Below are 13,370 nucleotides of genomic sequence, written 5' to 3'. Positions count from 1 at the left end.
CTGCCTGCAGCCGACAGACGCTTGGAAAGTTTGAGTCCAGCAGCACGGCATGTAGGTGGCTCTTCAGTATGAAGTATCAGCATCCCAGTTCAAAAACACTGGAAACAACTGATTGGAAAAGCTGCTATTCTGCCCCCCTCTTTCCCCAAAGACTGCACATCGCAGGTGGGCCTTAGGGTTTGGGGCTATATATTGGGCACGGGTCCAGACAAAGGCTTTTGCAGAGCTAGGATTACAGGATTAAGTGAGCTGGGAATTTTATAGTGTAGTAATAGTAGCTGAATTTAACCTACCATTGAAATAGTTTTTTCAGCAGTTGGATCTAAAGTTGTCTAAATTTTATCCCCATCCACATCCCCACTGCTTCATGCTCACAAATAGCACTTTTCAATAGGGTTCAGTCCTGTTTTTTGAGAGAATGAAATTGTTAGCACAGTAAGAACAGACAGCCGTTCTCACCCTCAATTTCTTCCAGAAATGGGGACACAGAAACACATGGAATAAACGTTTTAATCAGAATGGCTGCAAAATACTGATGCTGGCATTTCCATACATAAAAGGGGCGGGCTACTGAGCAGGCAGGTTCAGGTTTGTGGCACTTTGTAGATCTTAAAACAAAACATATCTGTTATTTTACTCATTCCTAAAGCATACAGGAGCTGCTTTGCAGAGCATCAATGAGTATTTCTCGAAAGTGTCTTGGATGTTCCACTGGTATGGTGGAAAAACTAAACATGAGATGTTATGGCACTATTGAGCAATTAGCATGATGTTAGCTCCAGGTAAAATTCTCAAACCCAGAAATCATAAAAGAATTGTTTAGTGGCGTGTAAATTAACAGAGAAAATTGAGAATTAGGGGCAAGGGAAGAGAATGGCTAATAGAAGGATCTGCATAAGGATAAGAGTGATTTGTTTTCCACAGGTGTCTGTTACAGTAAGTTGAATGGTTGTATTTCACATTTCTATACCACCTAGGAGCACATGTTAAAGTACTTATTGCTGAATAAGAACCTCTAAGACAGATTTTTACTGCCTCGTCAAATTCCTGGTGAGTTTCTGCAGGAAACGGTTCTACAGGAACAGTTTGACAGTTCTACAGGAGCAGTGTTCTGGAAATACACATAAGATAGTGCCGATAAAACCTGCACCATGACAAATATTAGTCGAGTGATAAATAGCGAGGGAAACAGGGAAACGATGGAGGCTATGTGATAAATGAGTTACCTTCAGACAGAACGCATTAAGGGTGATCATGAGCTCCCGTGGGGCGTTACTGTCTCAGTGAGGACAGTGCTTGAATGGAGTCTCGACACAGATTTAGGTGCTGTTCCTCCGTTGCAGCATGAACCTTGAAGTATTAGTGCCCAAAAGTCTCATGTGACTCATGGTACATACAAAGGGGAATAGAGAAAAGATACTTTGTCTGCAGAGGTCAACGAGACAAGTTATTGAGTCTGCATTTAAAGATACCTAGATACTTGCAGGGACGGGATTAGAAGGGACTTGGCAGATTTCCAAGGTCAGCAGGCTGATGAGAATACATCCTTCCTTGTGTGAGCCTGGGACACCTCATGGATGTGTGCAGGGGAGCCCCCTGATACCAAACCTGAAATTGGTTACCAGACAAAGGAATGCTTTTGCTATCTTTGAAGAACACAGGACACCGAGATAATCAATATTATAAATGTAAAAAATAATCCAGGTGTATTCTAGGGGTCTTGCCTGGTTTCTGCCTTGGCAGGTGAGTATAAGGAGTATAACACAGAGGCATTCTGACTTTACAAGTTCTGGTTGCTTTCTGACTTCCAGATTGAGATGGGGCTGGGTATTTCCTAGTGCAGTTCACAGTAAAACATGCTTTGCCTGAAGGAACAGGTAAATTCACACAGTTTTCTCTTGTGTTATTAACATACATTTAATTTTAGTCACTTGGAGTTAGCAAAAGACTAGAATCAGCCATCTGTCCTCTTCTGTTACTTAAATGGAGCATTCACCTATTCAGAACCAGGCCTTTTTCTCCTAGTTCTTTACTATCACGGTCATTCAGGTTCCCAGGGGGACCTGTCATTTCACTTCTTTGTATCAAAATTTATTTGGGATTAGCCTCTTTCACAGTTGTTCTGTCATACTTCTGGACTCTCAAAATGGCATTGAAACCCCAGTGGTTTTAGAGGCACCCAGTCTGACCCGATCATGCAGCCACAGCTCAGACTGCTGCTGCATGAGGTTTATTCTTTATGCATGACAACAGAAGGTACCACGATTCCCAGATGCCTGTCTCTTAAGTTATATCCTGATAGCAAGCGAGATAGGTAGCAGTGACACACCCTGATGCAGAAAGTCACCTGTCATTCATCTGGGCCACGTGAGACAGCAAGACTGCAAGACGAATCAGAAGGATTTCTAGTGGCATTTTCTAGAATATTGTTTGATGCAGGAAGCCTGTCAGAGGTCCCTCACTTGAGCTGTGAAGCCTCTGTTCTCCTGGGATCTGATGCACCCATTCCTTCAAAATAGCAGTATTTTTAAAAAAATAGTATTTTTTTAGTACTTTAATAGCTGCCAGACCAATTTTACTGTTGCCCATAAAGAAGTTTGGGAGGAGTAGCTATTGTTGATGAAGGTGTTACCACTGTGACACCATTTCATTCTGGTGCTGCTGGAAACAGTGACTGTAGGATTGTGGGGAGACACAGCTGACAGCTCATGGCTTTATATTTAGCAGTTAAATTTAATCTATCTAAATTCCCTGAAACATCTGCACAAGGGAAGGGGCAGGTTCAGAAGTGTGAGAGACAGCTGCTCACTTTGAAATTTTAAAGACGTTTATTAAACCTTAACAAAAATACAACAAAGCACTACATAAGGAAAAAGCTGCAGCGCTGGGAACTGTCCCCTGTGCATACCACAGGGCTGTTTGTCTTCACGATGGATGCTCAGTCTTTTATACCCCTGGGGTTGCATCAGCCAGCCCTGGCCCCTTCCAAAGTCTGTCAGTCAGCTCTTCTTTGCCATTTATCAGTGGAATCTGCTTTCTTGTGACTTGATTGGAGGTCAGGTGTTGCCATGCCGCACCCCCTAAGCACCAAGCTTTTCCATTCCCGAGTGCCCCATGCAAGGGACACGTGCACACCTTCTTTATACCTGTCCTAGGCAACCCCGGCTGTCTGATGGCAACAATGCAGGGGGGAAAGGGAACCATGGGGAGAACAGAGGACATTTAAACTACAATAACATAACTATGCATCACTAAAGCTTTTCTTAATATTCACGCAGTAGCTATTTTTTAATTGCGAGAGCCAATCATCTCATTATCCATCTGTAACAAGAAGCAAGACTCAGGCAGGACCCTGATAATTTTGACTTCTAGTAGCTTAAGTTAGCATAGACTAAAACCTTAGATTTCAGTGGCAGAAGGAAAATAATCAATAAGGATTAGGTTTATTCAAGATGCCTCTGTGCTGAGGATGCTGCTGAACTTGTGAGAAGCAAAAGAATGCATGATATAGGAGGAGATGTCTCAGAAACCAGAATATCAGAGAGAGTGCAAGCATGAGCATCCAGTTTAGCAGCATGAAAACCTTTCAAATTCAGTTAGTTACATGAGAGAGGACTTCCCAAAAATGGTCCCAAAGAGTACATAATGACAATGCTTCCTGTGCCTGTATTTCCAAAGTGGGAATAGGAACAGAATGGAAAAATAAATTCTTGTTTTGCTGAAAAAAAAGGAGTTGTTTCTGGGTTCATTTCCCTGTCTTCTTCAACTTGATCGAGCAACTTGCAACCACAGCAAGTCTCAAACCTTCTAGCTTGAAGTATCTAACAAGGTTTGACAGCACAGAAACAATGTTTTCAGCAGCTAAATAAAATCCTTTGCCTTTTCTGGCAGATCTACCAGAATATTCTGCATAAAAAGAAAAAATTATACAACCATTTCAACTAAACCAATAAGATTTTCAGGAAGTAACATGATGCTTGGTGCAGAGGACTGTGTTGCAGTTCAGAAGATCCTTTAGGAGCATCGCCATTTGAGCCTCACTTCTGTGCTAAACACAGAATTACAGTCTCTTCATGAATCTCAGGGCTGACTAGGTCATGTGTAGTTGAATGGCAGGCTGCACTATCTGTCACTTTGGAAGTCACCCTGGGATTGTCAAGAAAAGACAAGTATAATGGATACCTAATGCTATGGAAGTCCAATAAGTGTCTTGACATTTTTCAGAGTAATGACTGCCTTGTTTTATTTGACCATTTGTGCCAAGGAGAAAAATCTGTTGTAATAAAGTAAGGATAGCTGTCTTTCATTAAGAAAAATAGGTTTGAGTTGAATGTATGACATATAGGCTGACCTGTTGTATAGAAAAGCCTTGGAAGTCACTCTGCCCATGAGCACAGATTGTTCTTGGCGAGGAGAGCCTCCTCAGCCTGAGTTCCCACTATGTCTTGAAGAAAGGACAGGGAAAATGTTTCAACCAAGGAAAATTCCAACAGAGGAAATGGTTACATGATGGGAAAAGAGTTTTTACTTTGAGAGTGACTATTGGCACACAAAGATTTTGCAACCTTCATCCCTAGAGATATTAAAACTCTGACTATGACCCTGAGCACCCAGACTTTTTGGCTCTGAAGATCACCTCCAGTGGTCCTGACTCTGACGGCCCATCTCTGCCACCTACCTGTACAGTGAACACAGAATTGCTAGCACAGTTAATACTTTCTTTTGCATGACAAACTATTTCTGTGCAAGGCTTTCTGCTGAGGTAAGGTTTTGCCACACAGGTTTAATAGCTCTGTGTAGTTCTACACATTGAATCACTGTAACTCTGCTAGACAAGCACTGCATGTGTTTGCAGCATCTGTATGGCCACTTAACATCTCTACTCAAGAAAGTCAAAGCATCAGCCCATTGAAAATCTAAGAGCCAGCACCACAGACCTAATATTCATGTCAGATTGTGTTAGTGGGACTGCAAATAAGTTTAAAACCAGTCAAATGTTTTCTAGTTGTTTCTGAAGGGCTGAAGCTGTATGATCTTGTTACAAATATGTGTTTCAGCAGAAATCAGTGTTTTCAGACATCTCCTGTATAGCTTGTGAGTCCACCTCAGCTTTCCCTCCTGGTGTCTTGCTTTACTAAGTCACTGAATATAAAAACCTTCTTCATTTAGCTGCTTTGGGCCGTACGGGTTCTCTTCTACCCCTGAACAGGAGAGTTTGCCTTAAACTCCAATAAATAAAGGCCAGCCTGGCTTTGCCTGTGTTTTAGTGAAGCTTTCAGAAGGGCTGATTTTAAAGGATATTTGAGTAGTGATGGAACAAGACTAACTGAGCAGATATTGAGGGAGTTGAAAAGTACAGCAGTGTCTGTACACCAAGGGAAATTGTAAAAAGAAGGGAAAAATACCAAGAGTGGCTATGAATGGGTATATTTATTAGGTGTTATAGATGTAGATCTCTACTAGTTTTTTTGTTTCAGGTTGGTGGAAGCAAGTCTGACTGGAAGGGGGAGCCTGTACATCCAGGCAGCTCTAGTGGTGCCTGCATCCCTGGGGGTACTGCCTGATAGGACAAGGTTCTGCAGCCGTGTCCTGCTCCTCTCCTTTCAGCTTGGTCAGTCTGGGATGGCAGTGCAATGCATCAGAGTATTTGTACACAATGGCAGGCAGTTGAGGTTGGCCCCTCATGCCTGGGGGCTTTTTTGCAGGGGAGAGGGAGGCAGAAAGACAGACCTCCACATTTCCCCTGCCCTTTAGCTTTTGTATTTTACAGTTTAGCTTCTATAGCCCTACAGTTTTTATATTTCCCTGTCTCAGCACTGGCGCAGGACACAGCCCTAATGAATCAAGGATTGTTGCTGCTTGGTATCAGCTAAGGCAGTGATAACCACTAGATGCCACTGTGCCATTTCTCTGTGTAAGACTACGTGCCCTTTACAGACCCGAGCACAGTATGTTCCTTTCAGTGGCAGCTCTGATGCCTTTAGCTCATGGGGATCTCAGCAGAACACTTGGAGATGTGTGTGAGTGGCTTTGTGTGCATATAATCCAAGAGAGATTTATGACAGCACTGACAGAGAAGACAGCAGGGAAGGTTATTTGTCGCTGAGGTTACGCTACCGGGTCTAGTTCTTATACAACAGAAAGCAGCAGTGGCCATTACTCTGTAAGAAGTTTGCAATATTTTTCTATAAGCTCCTCTTGATCAGTACTGAGCCTGAGTTGCAACTTGCCTGTGACTGTGAGCGGGGGGACAGTCAGTAAAACCTGCGTTCAGGGCCACTGAATAGGGACACAAACACAAGTGCTTTATAATGCTCCTAAACATTATTAAAACAAAAACCCCTATAGATGACACCCTCTACTGTGTTGTAACAAATTGTCACCTAATCAACAGTGCATCATGTTGCTTCCTTTGTGACATTATCTCCTAGTGATGTTACCAGTGCTGTTGTATGCAACCTCTTTAGTCACTATTAAATCAAAATGTGTTAGTGAGGTTTAGAAAGTTCTGGTGAGAATAAACCACACTACCCCTAAACTAAAAGCTTCCTCTGGGCTGAATATTCCTTAGAGAAGATTTAGGGCATTAGCCCTTAGTTTGCTTTGGAGTATACCGTCCTGGGTCCCTACAGCTGTAGTTTTGTGTTGGCTTTTTCTCTTAACCTGACCCTAAACCTAATCCTAGAGTGTCCCTTGTACGGGATTGCTCAAACCTTCTCCCAGTTACACCACATCCAAAGAAGATACTTTTTGCAGTCCTTTCTGTCATCTTCCAGCCCTGCTCCTGCTGTTGTCTGTGGCTCTCAGATCTAGTCCTCTCCCAAGCAATAAGCTAAGCCATAGGCCACCAATTCTTCCCAATCAGAAGTCTTTGGATTTGAGCTCTGGTAATACTACTGCCTTACTTCAGTGTTGGGTTGAGAGAAAGCCCAGAGCTCCAGGCTGATGGCACTCTTCCAAAGTGGCTTCTGGCATCAGTCTTTAGTTTACTTGGAAAGACACCTTCCAGCCTTTTACAGGTATAGCTTTGAAATTATCTTTTGTCTCTGTACTGAGCTGCAGTCCTTGGCTGGACCTTAGACAAAGTGCCTGAGCCTTTACTCCAGCTACAGTCCCCATGGGATAGATCTTTCTGCAGCTCCAGGCTTTCTTTGGCAGCCCCTTTCCAACTCCACCGCAGCTGCACCTCTGGGATGTCTTGGTATCTCAGCACTCAATACTAGGCTGAGCCACCAGCCATAGACCACTTAGAGATGGGGATCAAATTAGCATCTCTAATTCACTTCAATTGGTGGATCTCTGACAAGAAGAATTTGTGACAGACTTGTGTGAGTGTGCGCATATGCGTTGAGTTCCAGAGAATTTGCAAAACTTGGTGAATTTGCAAAATAAATAAAACAACCCTAGAAGCAAAATAGTGGGGGTTACTCATTATCAAGAAGTTGAGAATATGTACCTGTTTTAAAATGAAAAATAGAAAAAAAATTGCTTTTCTCATGTAAAGAGTCTTGTGACTTTCTCCTATGCACATTCCATTTTGCATTTAGCCTTATTTGCTACATGCTCATCTTTGGAAGTGTACGGATTGTGAGGGTTACAATGCAGGCACATGTCTATATGGCAGCCCTGTGCATGTGACAAAGATATGGAAGACATGTAACTTATCAGGAAAGATAACAACAGCCAGTTTCACTTGAGTCCTTCTAGTACAAAAACATTTAAATGTAGTAAATTGGTGTTAGTAACATTGCAATTTGCAGAATTCCCATGGAAAGAGACGTTGAGCATGAGTGAGGTTTCAAAGGAACACGGAACCACAATTAAAAGCCACAGGGGGTCCCTTTTGTCTTGCCACTGGCCAGCCTGGCCGGGCAGGTTGTGTGATGAGCCAGAAGCTGGTCATCTCTGATGCATATTTTATGCTGCTCTGTTTTATTTAGTATTTCACAAGCTTGATTTATACTATATGAGTAGAACCAGCTACCAACTCAGTGCTGATCCTCTGCCTACACTTGTTGGTTTAGCATGTGGAATACTGCCTTTCTCTGGAGTGATGCCCTTTATTTTTCAAATATTGTCTTAGTCATCTTGTGAGTTCTGCAGTTTTTCATTTGAGTGACAAATGAGTGACAAGCTAGAAGTCAAAACACCTTATCTCCAGACACCAGCTGGTACTCTGTCTGGACTCAGCTGATGGCTTTTAGAAGTATGTGAAGTCTGTATTAAGCATCTGAAAAGGCATGTGTTTGCCTTGTGTTAGTATTTGGATCCTTTTGGATTTTAGATCTTGCTGTGCTACATGTTTTCTGTGCCAGAACTCGCAAATCTACAGACTAACTTATCTTCCATTGCCCTCACTCAGTCTGCTATTGTCACTAATTAAAACATGTCATCCATCAGAAAGCTGATTCCCATTACTGTACAGAAGAGCAGTCTGAGGAAAGGGTATTTCTAGGAGATAAGAGCTGTGGCATGTGTTTATTCTTTGGAAGCTGGAGGTCTGGAGAGCTACCTTGTTTTTACTTTTCTTCTCTTTTTTTTAATCTTTTATCAGGGAGAATGGCTTGGATCAACTCCTCCTCAGAGGAGGAGGCTGTTTTCATAACTAACCTGCTTGTATGCTACCAGAAAAAGCATTGTTTCCCAAAAGTTTCTTTAAAAAGAATATTTGGAAAGTCTCTAGCCAATTGTCCCTGTGCAGGCAGGCATATTCATTCAGATACTCACATATCTAGAAAGAGGATTGAGAGCAAATGGAGTGAAAGAATGTAAATGGATGGACTGGAGACAGCCCCTACACTCTATTTTAGAGATTCTCCAGGGGAAAAATTAGAGGATCATCTGAGACAAGAGAATATTAGTTATATGTGAATGCCTGTGGTCAAGTCTCTTTTGCTGGATATCCATCTTGGACCTTAGGAAACTTTTCCCCCAGTCTGTAGATTAAAGTACCATATTACTTTGAATGCTTTTTTATTGCAACAAATCAGTGTTCAGAAAAATATGTTGTAGTTTGGTGTATTTCAAAAAATCTTGATTAGTTTGAGTCAAGAGCTGATTCAATAGCATATAACAGTTATCATTACTCTAGAATTCTATAGAGAATTAGGGAGTGTGTGAGAAATATAATCTTTCTTTTTCTCACCCACTTCTACTGCAGGATTGCCCAAGTTCGGTGCAAGCCTGCTGCTCCTTGCAGTGCTCTGTAGGAGCTGGCAGATGGTGCTGCTTGCCTTTGACATGCAGCGTATCTCATCAGTGTACTGTGGGTACTGTCAAAACAGTCTGTTCATAAGTGTTCTGGGCTTGAGACTGGAGATCAAGGAAGGAGAAAAGTAAAAAGAGTTGAATGGGAGTGAGTCTTACAGTCCTTAAGATTTTGATGGAAGCTAACAGAAATAAGATTAGTTTGAGCTACTCCATTGACATGACAATTTGCACTGTTTGCTAGCGTTAAAATGGAAAATGATATGTGGAAAATTAGATATAACGTGATGTATTTTTTAACTGAGTACTCCTAAGTTAATGTAGCTGTCAACTCTGGGGCAAGAAGGGTTCTTTCTGATAGTGTGGGCTGACCTGGGTTGAAACAAAGGTCCTTGGGCTTCCGCTAGATGAACTAGTCCACATCTTTTAGACAAGCAGACAACTGCAGTTAAAAAGTGAACAAAGGTCAGGAGTTGGGTCAGGATTAATTGATACCATATGAGGAAATGTTACATTAAATTTTGTGCACTTAACTTTGCTGTGCTTCTGTGGAAGAAGAAGCTCACTCACAGTGCCACATATTCCATAATATCATTGTAGGAAATAATGCTGCACCACTGTAGAAACAATACTGTAAAGCTCAAAGGCAGGTGTTATATGGAAGGAAAGGTTGTCTCATTTTCTCCCACCCTCATACCTGAATGATCTCAAGCACTAAGACGTGTCTCCAAGTCACATACCCACCATTCAGACACCTGAGATGATCAAGTTGATCAGGTAGACAAGGTAGTCTGGTCCATATGCATTGTGGAGGAAAAATGTACAAAGGACTCAGATTTCTGAGGACTCATCAAATTTCCTGGGTTCCCCATAGTTTGATGACCAGTTGATAGTTTTGGATAAGCATTTTTGCACCCACAGAAGCTGATGATGACCTTGATCTTGTCTCACTATCCCATTGCATCTCATTCAGAGAATTTTCTCATGATTGTCTCCTTAAGAAGAGGTTTTAAGAATCCAGCCCTGTTAGAATCACAGAATGGTGGAGGTTGGAAGGGACCTCTGAAGATTATTTATTCCAATACACCCGCTCAAAGCAGGGTTAACCAAAGCAGTTTGCTTTAGACCATGCCAGGTGTGGTTTTGAGTATTTCCAAGAGTGAAGACTCCACAACTACCATTTTTAAACACCCCTTCAGGTAAAAAGGTTTTTTATATTTAAATGAAATTCCCTGTTCCTCATTTTCTTAACATAATCTTGTAATGTCTTTAATCTTTGTTTTAGTCTTGATGTAGGATGTTCTTTATTTTAGACTCTCCTTTTTTAACCCAGCCTGGGTGTGAGACATGCAGAATCTGTTGGTAGATATGCTATGAACTTGATGATGAGCTAATCTAGGTGCCAACACATGCCATTCTTGCACCCTGCTTCTTCCATGCATTATGGTGCATCCACATCCAGACATTTATCTTCTTTCTCTACTGGGACAGATCCTAAAGTTTCTGTTCCAAATCTTAACATCATCAGTGTCATATAGGGACATTCAATTTAATGAGGCAAATGCTAGTGCAGAATCACCAGGAATAACAGAAATGGATGTAGCAGAGTAAGACATTTTTCTTCTCATCCAGCTTAGAGAAATAAACTTAATTGCAGGAAACAGGGCAGTATTTCAGATTAAACCCCATAAATTCTCCTGTCACCTCTGTCTATGACATGGAAATAGCATCTTGAGTGTTAATTTGGGAGGCTGACAATATGGAAATGAAGGGGAATGCAAGAACATGTCCTTGCTACATTGCTAAAGTTAGAACAAGTAGCTTCTTACATGTAGGAGGGCATTTGTTTAATGAGCAGGGTCCTGAATGGATGCTAAGAGGTTCATAAGGAGACTTGACACTGAGTAGCTGAAAGTTCACGTACATGAAACAATCAAAATTGGCTTGTATTCCTATTGTGAAATGTGAAGTTTTAGGACCACAACATTCTTTGTTGCTTGCAAGAATCATTTGGGTGAGATGTAAAGACTTTGCTGACTTTTTCTAATACTGATGTAAGCATGGTCTTGAAGGAAACCTACAGAATATTTCACTACTTGAGGCCTGCGTGCCACAGTTGCTCACAAAATGCTGATTTTGTGTTTATTGGCACATATTCACCTTTCGGCTTCACAGAACTTTGCAGTAACTACTCTGGGCTCTCAGGTGAGCAGCCACCAATATACTGCCTTTCAGCAGAGGAGAAAAGGCTGACTGATTTTAGGTGTCACAGAATCTACTGTGCTTGGATTGGGGTGGCTCAGATGTCAAGGCTCCAGTACACTAAGCAAAAGCCTATTTTTCACAGCTCTTGCATTGCTAAAGCTTCTGAAATCACACTTAGAGAGCAGCAATATAGGAGACAGAGTGGATGGATTTAAAGGCCTGTCTTATACCATCTACATTTCAAATTTATGTCTTTAGTCTCTGGAGGTGCCCCATGAGAAGCAGACAGTATGATCATACCAGCTGTCCACACATGGCAGTGTGAATTGTTGAAAGGTCAGTGTGCAAATATGCATTATCAGGAAGCAAGGTTGGACAAGTATGAATATTGTTAGAGCCTGTGATTGGACCTCTGAGCCTGTGCAGCTCTGGTGATATACCCCAACTCTTTGCTATCACAGTAACCTGTCCAGATTATTTCAGTTAAACCCCTCAAAACACCCAAGGACTTTCCTTACACTGCTGCATGTGAAAATAGTGACACCAACAGTGAGCACAAAATCCAGAGTCTATCCAGAGTCTATCCAGAGATATCACCAAGGGGATTAAATTAAGGTTAGTTTTATGTTATATTTTTAGCCTTAAACATATAATGACAGTTTTTCTCCTTTTACCACCAAATGGATTAAGTTCATTGCGATTTCAGAAGAATGGTTAAGGAGACAATATGGATCTTTTGGTTTCATTGCTTTGGGCTATTGATATACTGCAGTTATACTGCCAGTGGTAAACTCAGCAAAACCTGGAGCCCTTTTTCACCTTGAAGCCAGCTGGCCTTACCTGGCCATTACCACACTATGGAGCTCTTTAGCTTCTGAAAAATATTGTGTGTTTATTGATTGATCCCTGTTTTATATTAACTCCAAAAATCCCTGGTTTACATCAACTCCAAAACTGTACCTGAGGCTTGTGTAGGAAAGTGCTAGTTGGCCTGAGACAAAATTGTGCCATGGATTATTCTAATGATGTAGCCACTCTAGAAAATCCAGTGGTCAGGCCTATGCCTCTAGCTTAATTTATTAATACAAATAGAGTCATACATGTTTAAGCATAGTTGTTTTTTGCAGGGGCTATGGTCATCCATGACTTCTAGAACCAGGATACAAGATGAAAAGCTAGATTTCCATGCAACTTTTTCCTTCCACAAAACCCAGTAACTTCTTTGTAAGAACACAATTTGTATTTTTAAAGCCATTTGTCAGAGTGATTAGAAAAGCCCAGAGGACAAATGTGCAAAAGGAAGCATCTAGGATGGGAGCTGTTTGCTTGACTTCTATGTCAAGCAGTTCTTTACACCATGATGGGATCTTAGGCTGCCTTTGTAGTTAAGAGAGATAACTGCTAATCTCACTTATGTCTTTTCTGTCAGAAACCTTATGAAGAACCTGGTTGAATGCCCAATTGAGCTTCCAGGCAGATGAAATGTGAGCCAATGGGTTCCTGCCCATTATGGCTAGTATCAGCTCCTCCAGATGCTTTGGCATGTTTGGGAAACTCACCTTTTTTATTTATTTTTATTTTTTTTTTTAATATAAGACGTCCTAAAAGGTTGCCCAGAGTCTTTGTGGGTGCCCCATCCCTGGAAGTGCTCAAGGCCAGGTTGGATGGAGCTTTGAGCAACCTGGTCTAGTGAAAGGTCCACTGCCCATGGTAGGGGCATTGAAACTAGATGACCCTTCCAACCCAAATGATTCCATGACTTTGGTGGCTGTGAAATACACTTGTGGAAATATCTACCTCTGCTTACTTTCTCAAGGGTGTTACAGACATCACCAGAGCTTTGTGTGGCTGTTGCTTTTCCCTTTGTTTTACATAAGCCATGCAAAGAGACATCTCAAAGTTGCTTTAGTAATCAGTGATTCATCTCCCCTAATTTGTGTCAGAAAGTAATTAACTTT

The sequence above is a fragment of the Passer domesticus genome, chromosome 3, assembly GCF_036417665.1.
Source record: "Passer domesticus isolate bPasDom1 chromosome 3, bPasDom1.hap1, whole genome shotgun sequence".
NCBI lineage: Eukaryota > Metazoa > Chordata > Aves > Passeriformes > Passeridae > Passer > Passer domesticus.
This window is presented reverse-complemented; position numbering follows the sequence as displayed.